Raw genomic sequence first — 14,080 nt, forward strand, 5'->3', positions numbered from 1 at the left:
GGCGGGGGGCCAGAATTTATCTGAGAGGACAGAAAAATCTTCTCCAGAATCTAGGACGCCCCTAAAGGACTTGCCTTCTATATTTAATGTAAGCTGGGGGCGGTTCTTCATAGTGGCTACCCAAAATGCTGCTGGGCCGGTACTTCCAAAACCTTGGTTGCCCCTTTTCTCTTTAATTTTTCTAGCCTCACAAGGAGCTGTAGGGAGGAGGAGTAACTGAGCAATCCGTTCTCCTGCAGGGATGGTAACAACCCCACTGCCCACTGATGTCATTATTTTAATCTCCCCCTCACTATCCTGGTCTATAACACCGGGGTGTACCTGGATGCCTGGAAGAATAGTACTGGACCATCCCAAGAGTAGTCCGACCGTGCCTGGGGGCAATGGCCCATGCACGCCAGTAGGGAGGGCCTGGATCCCCATTTCCGGTGTTAGGATTGCCCGGGCAGAGGGAGCGAGGTCCAAGCCTGCACTCCCCGAGGTGGCTCTAAGGAGGTCTGAGATATGAAAGGGTTGCTCTGGGGGAGAAAATGAGTCCTGCCACTGCCCGGAGCAGGGGTCATTGCCCCGTACACATTGGTTTTGGGGCCCTGGGGCGGGGCCCTCCTCCCGTTTCCCTGATTGTTATTAGCAGGAAGGAAATTTCCCTCCCGGTCAGTTTTAGAGTAGCAGTCTTTGGCCCAATGATATCCCCTTCGGCAATGGGAGCATAAACCAGGTCTCTTGAGACCTGTAGTACTATTTTGAGGGCACTCTCTATGGAAGTGTCCCTCCCTGCCGCAGCTGAAACATGTTTTTCTCCCTCCCAGAGTAGGTCTTTCTTTCCCCACTTGGGGCCGAATAGCAGCAGCTAACACTTGGCCCTGGATGAAAGTCCCATCAATGTCCCTACAGATCTGGATATAGTCATTTAGACTTTTATTGCGATAGGGGCGAAGGGCTTCCTTACAATATTTATTTGCATTTTCAAATGCCATCTGCTTGATGACTGGCATCGCGGGCCCAATGCCCCCAAAATATTCTTTCTGCTACCTGACTGAGACAGTCTACGAAGTCTTGAAAAGGTTCGGAGGGTCCTTGAAGGACTTTGGACAGATGATCCCCTCCTTCCTCGGAAGGCAATGCTTTCCAAGCCCCTTGGGCCGCTGCTGCCACTTGGGCATAGACTGCGATGTCATATTGCATTTGTTGCTGAATGGTGGCGTATTGACCACTCCCGGTAAGCATCTCCACATTTCTCTGGGGCTGTCCAGCCTGTGCATTTCTTTGGGCTCTCTGGCTGCAGCTTTCCTGAAACTCACCTCTCCAAATCAAATAATCTCCCCCTGATAAAGTCGCTCGGCAAAGCTGCTGCCAATCACTAGGTGTCAAGTTAAGAGATGCAAAAGATTCCATTAAGGAAAGTGTAAAGGGAGCCTGTGCTCCATAATTTAAAGTTGCCTCTTTAAGTTGTTTTATACCCTTAAAATTTAAAGGGTTATGATGCCGAATGACCTGTACAGAATTGTTCAGATCTGGAACTTCCATTACTGGGGCCACCACCGGGCAGCATTGGACCCCTCCTCTGGGTCTTCCCTCCAGGTCCGAGAAGGACTGGTTTATCTCATAGGAGGAGTCCCTTTTTTCAGAGTATGGGGAAGGGTTTCTCTCCCTGTCCTGTCTTTCCTTAATTCGAATCTTTTTTAGTTCTTTTTTAAGGGCCACGATCTCAGCAAGTAACCGTTCCTTTTCAGACTGTGACGAGTCTGAGTCTGAGCTACTTCCATTTTCTAGGTCTGATAGCAAAGGATATAACCGATTCTGACCAGAGTCCTTCTTTTTGGGTCGCGCCCGGAGATCTCGACCCGTTTTTTTGTTGTTACTAAGAGACGCCTCCTCATCCTCACTAACAATGGAGCTTCTAGTTTCAGCCAGGGTCTCTTCATCCTCACTCTCTGCCCCTGAACTCAAGGAGGCTTGTGTCTCCGTCTCTTGTAACTCTAAAAAAAGCCTCTTTTGTGTCCTGAACTACCTGGCGGCGATGAACCTTATCTGTCAAAAGTGCTCCCCTCACTAATCTCCATAAGGAGAATGTCGTAGGGGGCAAGGACTCAGATCCCTCTTTTCGTAAAAGTCTATGAAGATCACGGCGAACCTCCTCCCAATCTGGAATATTTAAGCTTCCCCCAGTAATGAACCATGGACTGGCTCGTTCGATGGATTTTAGAAAGCCTTCTAGGGTTTTAGACTTGACTGAAGTCCCATGTCCTTTAAGTAACTTTTTTAGTTGATACTGTAATGATTCTAGCTTCCCGGAACTATTCCCCATAGTTTCTTAACCCCGTCCACTTACCTCGCTTTCACGATCTCGGTGGGACCTCCAGTTGTTGTGTCTGCTGCACAGCCTGTGTCCGAGAACGTGCGGAGGGTGTCGGGGATTGACAACACAGAGACTCGTTCAACGATATAAAGAAAACTTTAAGCAGGCCCCAAAAAGGTTCAAGAAAACTTCCTAAGAAAGGCTCCCTCCAGAGAAGCTTCTGCTCTCTCCTCTACCCTGGCTGGTTCTGCTCTGACACCAGAGGTGGATGTGGGTGGGTCTGAAGGTGCGGTTAGTCTTTGGACAAGGTCGAGGTCAGGGCGGTTTCTGTGGGCAGGCCTTTTCCAGGCACTTATTGCCCTGGACATTGTATTGTTTTTAGTAAACATGTTTTTAGCAAACATTGTCTTACAGCTGCCTACTCCCAGGCAAAAGGGGAAGTGGGTCTCTGCTCAAGGTCTGGTGTTCCCACATCTTTCTTTCATCTGACTCTCTTTCTCACATCCCTCTTCTTTCAGTCTGTCTCTTTCTTCTTTTTTGTCAATCATTCCAGTCTTAGAATATTACTAAATATTGTAAATATTGTGGATGGTTTAGTGCATTGAACCTTAGAAATGACAGACATCTAAATACAATTGTATTCTCCATATACTAGACTTAAAATCTATCATCATTCTGTGATTGTTTCTTTCATTATTTACTTTTGCTTCCCTTCACTTTTCTTTCATTGCCTTTGTAAAATGCTTTTATTAAACTTAATTGAGAACAAAGCATTCTATAAGAGAAGAAAATATTTTATTATATTTTAATAACTGTTGTAAGACTTTGCAAATCATGTGTTTTTAAATATTACATGTAGTCTGTTTACCATGCTATTGTATGTTATACAGAGAAATGTCTTATTAATTATAAGACAGCGTGAGGGGGAAGTAGAAAAAATGAGTCTCATGATAATAAATTCCACCTAGAAGGTTAAATTGTGCTGCCTTTTGCAGTGAGGAGAACTTCCCAATGTTCCAGGGCATTTCATTTACATATGACATTTTATTTTACATACTGATTTAGTTGATAAAATGGATTCATTTGGCAGAAATGTCCTCTAAAGTTTCTGAGAGTAATATCCAGTATGAGCAATACATGGAAAAGGCTTTGAAAAAAAGATTTTTATAATTCTGGTACATGAGTTTTTATATAGTGTGTTTACACAAAGAATACAACCAAACAGTAGTTTAAATTAACATCTTGAAAATTCCAGGAAATTAGGAAATTCCTAGATAGTGGTCAACTCTCAGCCTTGCATGGAGAAGTTTTTTCCTTGAGTCTTAGTTAAGAGGCACCATGAACAAGGCAACTTAACTGAGGGTTTGCTTGAAGTCTCAAAGGGTGAGTCTATGACCATCATTGTGGGGATATGACAGCTAGCAGGCAAGCCTGGAATTAGATCAGTAACTGAAAGTTAAAAACTTGTTAAGAGAGAAGACAATGAGTCTGGAATGGACTTTTGAAACCTCAAATTCTACTCTTATTGACACAATTCCCCCAAAAGGCCACACCTCCTACTCCTTTCAAAAACAGTTCTGTCCTTGATTCCCGAACTGTAACAATCATATGAATATGAATATATTCCTCAAGTTCCTGCCAAAGGATATCCACTGTGACAGAATTTAGCTTTGCAATGTGATCCAAGGTAAATACTTCATTTCTTGAATTACTTTGGTGAGATATTTTCGTCACAACGATTAGTAAAATTACATAGGCAAGCTCTATACTATTAGTATACCTATTGGTATACTAATCAAATTTATCTATCTCTTTTCAAATGAATATTATCCTGTAGATATATTTATATAAAAATAATTATCTTCCTGATATTTAGCTGTGACTCCATAGGAGGAAGCCTGTATGCCACCATTAACCATGTGACTTACTAGAGGCGCATACAGATGAGGTAATAAAAGAGCAGTGTACCACACCACTAACCACACCCACTTTAAGCATGACTAAAGATGTATATGGACGGACGTAAAGACATATATGTACGTAGGCGGTGAACTATGTCACTAGCCAGGCCCACTTTTGGGCATGGCTAGGTGGCATTACGGGGGAAGGCATAAAAGACTGCACAAAGGAAGTCTTGGTCTCTTTTCCCAGATTTTGGCTTCCAGTTTGGCAGCGGAAAACTACTGGGCTCATCTGGGCTACTTGCTTGGTATCTTTTGAGTAATTTCTACAATAAATACTTAGTTTTACTTTCAGTAAGTGTCCCGTTTATTGTTGCAGCATCATGACTCAGACTGCTTATTCTATTACTAATACATTAATTTTTTGTTGCTATAAAATTCCATCAATAATTTTACTTGTAGACTTCATTTTCATGCATCTTTTGCATCGTTATTTTTAAAGATTTATGTGTGTGTGTGTGTGTGTGTGTGTGTGTGTGTATACATGTACACATTTATGTGGGTGGTCACAGAGGCCAGACAGGATGTAGGAACCTCTGGAGTTAAAGTTACAAGCAGTTGTAAGACTCCAAACATGATTCTGGGAACTGAACTCCAGTTCTAACAATGGCAGCAAGGCTCACATTCCCTAAGCTGTCACTCCAGCATACTCCCATACACTTCATGCCATCCTTAACTGAATGCTACTCTGTGGAGCTTGTGTAGGGTTTCTATTTTCTTCAAGCAGGCATTCTCTTTTGTGGGAGTATTATCTGACAGACTAATGGATAAATGACATATTTAAACAATTTCACTACATTAAAGGTGTTTGTCTAAAGCGTTTTGAGGTTACTTTATTCCCTACAGGAAATGACATATTGTAGAAACTCACAGTTAATGTTCTTTTTTTAACTTCTCAATTTTATTTTTAGAAACCAGAGCTTTGAAAATCAGTTCTATATGCAATCTTTTTTTTTCCATGTTTTACACATTCTGTTTCCTTGGACCTCTTTCCTAAGATCTCCTTGGAGGGTATCATACTAATGTGTATAAATTAAAAGAATAACTATTAATATTTTTCACTAAAATGATCATTTCTGTCTATTCAAGTTAAATACAATCCTCAATTGGCATTGATATAGAAAGCAACTATTGCTTTCAGTTTCCCTAATATGTAAAAATTTTTACTGCATGTCTGTGCTTCACTTTTATCTTTCAAACCCTAGTTTTCTTGACTGATTTGCTTCTTTCTCTTCTGAAATGTTGATATGAGCAGAGGTTGTGATAATCCTCTCTATTACTGATTTGCTGCATTCTTCCTGCCTTCAGCAATTATATTTGTGCTCATATGAAATAATCATCTCTATGTAGGTAGAAAAATATTTTGCCAGGATAGGAAAAAAGAGACTCATATTAGATTGTTGTTAAATGTTCCATAAGTCAATATTCTTTGCTCAGAAACTCAGTTTCATTCTCTAGAGCCAATATTTCTTATAGGAAATCCTAGGGAAAAAATACCACCAAAATAGCTATGACATTAGCATTTTAACTTTGTTATTAAAGCTCAGTTATAAAGTAGAACTGATGTTATATTCAGAAAACAAAGTTATCACTTATTTACTATGTTTAAAAATCCCTTGAATGCCATTGTGCCACAATCACAAACGTGCATACAGTTAACAAATGTGCATGCATGCATCAATTTGTTTTCATCTAATGCATTTTACCATTTATAAAGTACCAATGATTTTAAATCATGCATTGTTTTTCTGTATTATTAAGATAAACTAAAGATGTATGAAGTATACACAATAAAAAGTAATTAATTCAAAACAAAATTCAATTATTAAGAACTATAATGTAAGAAATCAAAGCAATATTGCTGAACAGAGATATCAAACCAAGGAAATTAATTTTTTTCTCTATCAACTCACATATTAAATGTGGGGCTTTACATGAAGATAAAATAGGTTTCAGAAATTTGCTAGATTTATTTTTAGGTAGGATTACATAAAAGTGAATTGAGGAACAAAAACAAAAAAGAAAGTTAGGAAAGTAGTGAACAGCGTGGAATCTTATAAAAATGATAAAAGGAAAAATTTTACTACATTGAGAAAACAAAAACAAATAACCTGCAAAGCCAGACCAATAAATCAATAAAGTTCTCTTGTGAAATACAACAAAATACAGCAAGTCTGTCATTAGATTTGTGTTTTAAGAAATGCTAAAGGAAATTATTTACTTAGAAACAAATTAAGAATATGAAGTATTATAAAAGTGGAAGAGAGAAAAAAAGACTTGCTAAAAATTGTAAGTTATCCATGACGCTACAAGCTAAAACTAAATGAAACACACAGGGTTATAGGAAAAGGAAAAGACCAAAGAATTGTAACAGCAAAACCAATTATGAAAATGGAGGTATTTCCTTACCAAAAATGTTTTAAATACAAACAACTTAAATTGTCCAACCCAAAATTGTGTTTAGAGGACTAAAGTACCTGTGCCCTTTGTAACTGTCAAACTGTGGAAGTAGTCTTCCAATTCTACCCTGTGGTTTCCTTAGTCTCAGCAAGAACTAGTCATTTTCTTTCATTTTAAACCGCATGTCTCCAACTGCAGAAATTAACCTTATAAACTTCCAAACTTAGATTGAATCCACATGGATAATATCTTGTACTATGTCCCTGCTTTTTAAGCTACTTAATGCCAAATACATCTGATATATATATATATATATATATATATATATACACATACATAATTGGATGAATTGAAGAATTCACAAATTACTCAAATTATGGTGTGTTTACATTTAAGAGTATAATTTTTGTCTTCACTTTGTCATATACCACATATATAGGTATGTACATGTGTGACAGAAAACTATTAACCCAGAATTTACATAGTAATACTGTCTATTTTGAATTAAACAAAATTAATTTGAATTTTAGTTTCTTGTTTCTTAGAGTTTTAAACTGGGTATTTGTGGTTATATTTTGTTTATGATCTAACAAATACAGCTAGTGGGAAGATCAGAGTGCAAAGCTAGCCACAGCCATAGAGGCCAGGCAGTGGTGATGCACACCTTTAATCCCAGGACTCAAGAGATAGAATCATATGCATCTCTGTGAGTTCAAGGATACCCCAGTTACATGAGAGTGAATCAGTCTAAAAGAGAAACAGATCTCACATCTTTTGCTCCCATCACTTGGGATGACATGCTTCAATCCCAGCACTAGAAGAATATAAGGCTGGAAGAGACAAAAGCAGTCTGGGCAGTCTCACGTTTGGTGGATACAGGTATGGTCAGATTCAATCTGAGGAATAATGGACACAGGCTCTCCACAGTCTGAGGTAGAACTAAGTAGCTAGCTGTTTTGCTTCTTAGATCTTCAGTTTAACCCCAATGACTGTCTCTGGGTTTTAATTATTCATGCTATAGATATTTCTTTTTATCTCTGGAAATGGATAAAATTACAGTATTTTGTCATAAATAGTTTACTATCTAATAATGGAGATGGACTATATAAAGATGTTATGAATTAAACTTGTCTCTGCCTGAAGAAAACCCATTCCTTGTCACCATATATACCACATAATTTCACATGTCACATGCTTTAGACATGGTTATTTGTGGGGAGTATAACATTAATGCATATGTTGAATACATCAGCACCTTTGTGTTTGTGTGATGAGTTCTTACAAAGTAAGGGAATAGCTAAAACAACACTATATTCTTGCTATATTTATTTCCATTCATCTTAAGCAATGATTTATAGATTTTCTGTTACAGTGTTCTTGACTTTTTGAACCATTAAGAAACATCCATAGGAACTTAAATAAGCAACTACTATTGTGGGATCCATAAGTTAGATGTGCTCTTACTGCTTAAGGGTACAAAAGTTTTCTGATAGTTGAATGATTAAGCACAACAAACTTGTGAGGCTGGTATTTCTGGTGAAAACAGGGATGTTATTTACCATCCCTTCTCACATTTCCATTAACATTTTTCCTATCTGATTGCTCTTGAAAAAAATCTACTTTAGCATAAATGGAAAATAAAGGTAAAAGATTGCTACTTAGAAATTAATTTTCTGATATATCAGCTCATGAGAAAAATTCATTTTATGAACACTAAATGTTAAATATCTAATTAAAGAAAAATGTGATAATATCCTTCAGCTAGTGCTTAAGCTATTCATTACTTATTGCTAGGACTTACAGGTAAAATTTTTATAATGTAGAGTCAGAATTGTTTTTGGTAAATTCGATATTCGTCCAGTCACTATGTAATACTTTAACCCAGATTCCCACCTGTTTCTGGAGGTAATTTTATCATAAACCAAAGCAAAATATTTCAGTTCAATCTATTGTAAAAGGAATAGCAGAAAACATATACTACCATAAAGTAGCACATACCAAAAATGGCCAAGAGTCAAGAGTGATATTGGCTTAAGCATATACAAAAAATAGTGTATCAAGACTACTAACTCATATACAGATCTTTAATACTGTGAGCTTGATTCATAAAATAGCTACAAAACAGTGGAAAATCTCATCAATGGATGTATATTGTTAGTGCCAGACATAATTTTGTGTAGAGCACTTACCTGCCTTCCATTGACAAGCTGTTCACTCCTTAGTAGCTGCCTATTTAGATTTGCTTGTATTTTTGTTTTTGTTTTGTTTTGATAGGGTTTCTCACTGATCCATTGCTTGTCAAGCAATGCTACCTGGTTGTCCCATGAGCTTTAGGGATACCTCTACCACTGTCTCTCTACTGAAGGAAATAAATACCATGCTTGGATATTGTGCTGTGAGTGATAATGTTCCTCCAAATCTGATATATTGGAATTTCTGATATTCTATTGGTAGTACTATTGAAGAAAGTAATAGGAACTTTAGAAGTGGGCCCTTGCTAGGTGAAATACATCATCATGGTGGATTTTGAGATTTTATAGCCCCTCCCCACTTCATGTTCTCTTTCTTTGTTTCTTGTATGCTAACACCCAACTTCCAGCTCTTAGCACCATGTTATTCCTGAAGGCTTCCCTGCCTTCTCCACCATGACATAGTCTACATTTCAGGTACCAAAACCCAAAATAAACCCTTTCTTCCTTCAGGGAAATTTCTCAGGTTATTTCATTACATCTGCAAAAGACTAACCAATATATTGAATTTATATTTAATCATTGGTTCTGGTGATCAAACTTTGATCTTTATGAAAGCAAGAAAACTACTTCACTGTCTGAGCTTTATTCTCAAGCCTAAAAGGGATTTCGTGAACAATACATCAAAGTAATAAAATTGATGTATTATGTGAAAATCAATAATCTGTATTCATTAAATTATACTACTAAAGAGAGAGTTTTAAAATGCAAAATCAAAGTATTTAGAATGTATATTGCTGAGTATGAGTTCTTACTCATATTGGGATTGTATGTAGCATATCTTCAATTGAGTCTAAAAATTAGAACTACATAATGTCCTCAAGAGACTTGTGCTATAGACACAAGGCAAGAATAACTTCAAAATCAATTAGCAACATGAGCATAAATGTGTGTGCATATATGTGTAGAGCACTATCACATAAAAGTATAATACAATATGTATTAGAAATAAATATACATTCCTAAAGTTACTAGCTGTATTATTCTCCTAAATAGAAAAACACAGTAAATAAAAATATATGATTCCTTCATATTTGCAACACTTTGTGTGTTAGGTTAATCCACAAATGGGAAATATTTGCACACTGGCTTGGTCTGTGAACCCTTTTTGTATAGAGTGACCAGAGTATAATGACTAACTAAAACATGACTTCAGAAAACAAAAATAAACATTTTTGTAGTGTCTTACATGCTTTTTACCTTTTAACTGTGGGTTCTGTAGAGAATTAAGATACACATCACAAACAGTTAAAAGGGATTCATCATGAAATAACTTCCATTTTAACAACACATTAAATTAAGACAGTGATATTCCTGCTGTTTTTTCCCTTTCTTTTATTATTAAAAATGCACCTTTACTTTTATTATGAACTCACACTACACTGGTGTGTTTGTTCCTTTGTCTTTTGCATTGATAAAATAGGTAACTAAAGCTGCTCACAGAAGGAGAAGTTTATTTCAGCTCACCAGAACAGTTCACCACGGTTTGGGTGTGACAGCAGCAGAGACTGAAGAAGCTGCTATACCGCATACAAAATTGGGAACCATGAGAATTTTGAGTGAATGCTATCACTAAGTTCTGTGTCTATGCCTATACTTTCTAAGATTCCAGGTACTGAGTGGTCTACACAGCTCAATGCACTGAGCTAAAATGATCCACCTTCCAGGTGATTCCAGATTCTGTCAAGTTGACACAGAGCATTAAATATCATATCAGCAAACTCGGTATATATTATCTTCCTTCTATGGTGCCCAGAATTTGAGGTCTTATTAAAAATATTTTGCTTATTAGTTATCAGAGATTAGACTTGTGGGTTGAGATAATCTATGGCTATGTATGTATTAGAAATATATTTTTCTGAAGAATGCAGTGTCAACTAAGGGGTTATGGTATCTACACATAACAAAGAAAGTAATGATTTTTCTTACCCTGTATCCATTTGCTGAGAATGAAAAAGTAAATGACATCCATCAGTATGTGCAAACATTAAGGTACACAACGTAGGGATGTCATATGATATTTTATTGAGGGAGAAGTCACTTACAAGAAAGCTGAGAACCAAAGGGCCACTCACTCACTGCTCTCTGAGACACGACAGGAACACAAAGAGAACTTGTCTCCTTCCACCCAGTTTCTTTATCACCCATATATCCTCCTATGTACCTGTGACCACGCCCAAAGAGGTGTGGTTAGCACTACTAGTATGTAAGCTCTCTCCCTACACATCAAGCATTAAATAACCTAGGTAGGACTTGTTTCTAATAATGGTTTTCCAGGTCATCTACGGCTTTCTCCTTGCCTTTGTTATCAATGTGTATCAAAGCCCTGATGGTAGGTAGGGCTAAATGAGCGTAGAAGTCAGATTATCATTTGATTGCTTTTATAACAGGGCTCTAGAGTGTCTTCCCACTTGAATATGAATCTCAAATTTAAAATCCTAAGGTAAATAAATCTTTTACTTATTCATTATCAGAGATTAGGCATGTGATTTTAGATAATCTACCGCTGACTCTGTTGGTCCAAGGAAATTAATGACTTCCCAAATTAAGTCAGAGCGTGGAGGATATATTAGATCGGTGGTTCCATGCTTTCCCTGCATGGGGAATGCATTGACAGCCCTTTTAAATTCAATACCCATTGCCGTAACATACCTATTAAAATGAGACCTCTGAGGGCCTGTCCTGTACCTATTTCCTAACATATTCCTGAGTATATCAAAATTTCCCAAGACGTTTCTTAAATCTTGAGAGAAATATGTTATTTTGCTTTAACCTTGATTTAAAACAGGAAATAATATTTCTTAGTAGAGTACTTACTGCTTGCTGCCTCACATGTTTTGGGAATGTTTCTGTTTCATCTCACTTGAGGATTTTTGTTTTGTTTTGTTTTGAAATAAAGACTAGGGTAGAAATATTTTCTTTTCCACCGTTCGGTACGCTAATGAATCTGCGAATAAATGCTGTGTCCATCCCTGGCTCTTTTTATTTGTGTCAGCTGAGAAGGGATAAAATACACATCAGCTAGGAAGAGGAAAAATACTCAAAATGCTGAACTTGCATTTGCTATAAGGAGAACCAATTACTTTCCTGTCTATTTTACACACATAAAAGGTATCTGATGCTCAGGCAAGTTTCAAATTACAGGCACCGGCAGGCCTCACTTGTAAGACTTAATCACTTGTTGCAGTGTCATTCCTAGGTCATAAATGTGCTTTGTCAGTTGATATTTTTTTCCTAAAAGCCTTGAGACTGCCATTTATAGAATACTTGTATTTCTCCATCTCACTCCTGAAACTATTATAATAATGTAAATAAAAACATATTTCTATGCATTCCCTAGCACAATTAATTTTTTTCCTGAAATAACTTTCTTTCAAAGCTGCCTTATTTCCACACACACTTGTCAAATGATACCCATTTCCTGAACAACCTTTCTTTATGAGGATTTTATTGTTTCATAGTTTTCCATATATAACTTCTTACTATAAATGTGGATCTGGAATCCTCAGATTGATCAGATTGAAGGCTTGGGCCTTAATGTGGTTGTGTTCTGGTGTGACTGACTGGATGATGAGAACTCTAATCTGATAAACAGATTAATCAATAATCCATTCATATCTGGTTAAACTTTTGGGAGTTGCAGAAACTGTAGTAGGTCAGGCCAACATGGAGAGAGTAGAGCGGGGGGGGGAAGCTGATGCAAGGGCTCTCTTGTCCCTAATCTCTCTCTCTGTCTTTGTCTCCTTCGCTCCATCATCTCTCATTATAAATTCTTCTGGGGAGTTTGTTTCAGAATTTTAAATAAAATCCACTTTATAATCTAAAGTCACGTGTCCACGAAAGTACATAGGACTCATACAAGCTACTTCATGAAACACAGACAAGGGCCATCTCACCAGTAGCTCTTTCCCTCATGTGTGTTTCTACACAGTTCTATTTTAATTAAATGATGAGTATAATTACAAGATACCTTAAAATGGACTTAATAATGTTTGACAATATATGTCCATCCAGATACTGAATATAAAGTAGTATATCTGTAATTCTCCTTAATAAATAAATGATATAATTAACATAAATATATCATTGAATTGCAAATATATATTTGAAACTTGTGTGGAGGGATGTAAAACTGGTGTCACATAAAATATTATCCTCAATTATTATAAAAATCCAGTGTACTTAAGTTTTCATTGTATGAATATTCACCTACAAAGTCAGCATTTGCTGATTTTTACAAACTCAGCATAAACTACATAAATTAAGATTAAAATGATTGCTCATATACACATTTTCCTAACTCATTTGTACTAGAGTGAATATTATAAACACTGTGATAAATAATTGAAAATGAAGGTTTTCTCTGTCATTCAAGGTTCTTGATCAAAAATGTTCTCAAGAATATGAACTGCTGTATAACCAGGTCAGTTCTGAAAGGGAAAAGGTACAAGCTGTTATTGTAATGTTGTAGTTAATACAGTGTCATTGATGCTGGATGAAGGAATACAGCTAAATAATCATCTTCTCAATAGGCAATTTAAGGAAGTGGCAGAGCTTGGTTGTCAGGTCACTGAGGAAAAAAAGGCTAATTGAAAAGTGGAGCTACAAAAGAAACATGGAAAATGAAAAAGGATTCAATTAAAAAAATCTGTCTGTCATATATACAAAGATCAACTTCAGATGGGAAATCTGAGGACTATGAAAATGTAAAGGCCTGATTAGATAATCCTTGAAATTTTTTGAAAAAGGTATAACAACATGATTTTGAAGGAAATATTGATACTTGTATTGACAATCAATGGAAAAATATATGAGTTATCAGAAAATATAAACTGAGTGCTTATTTGTGGATTATGAATCATGAAGCTTTAAAAATTCTGGGTTTCTCTAAACATAAGTTTATTAATTGCTTTCTTAAATTGCTTGTTTAAAGTGCAAATCTGTAATATGAATCTTATTTTTTAATCATGTCTACTTTCTCGGTGCCTAGTACTGCAACTGACACTGAAACAATTCAGATATTGCCATTAAAAGGCAATATCTGATGATGAGATTTTACATTTGAGGAGATTCACCTATAACTCATGCAATTATAAAACATTCGATTAAATTAATTTTTCTGAGAAAACAGCTACCATTCAAATGGACAAGGACTATTCAATAAAACACAT

Source organism: Mesocricetus auratus, unplaced genomic scaffold, assembly GCF_017639785.1.
Source record: "Mesocricetus auratus isolate SY011 unplaced genomic scaffold, BCM_Maur_2.0 Super-Scaffold_100015, whole genome shotgun sequence".
Taxonomy (NCBI): Eukaryota; Metazoa; Chordata; class Mammalia; order Rodentia; family Cricetidae; genus Mesocricetus; species Mesocricetus auratus.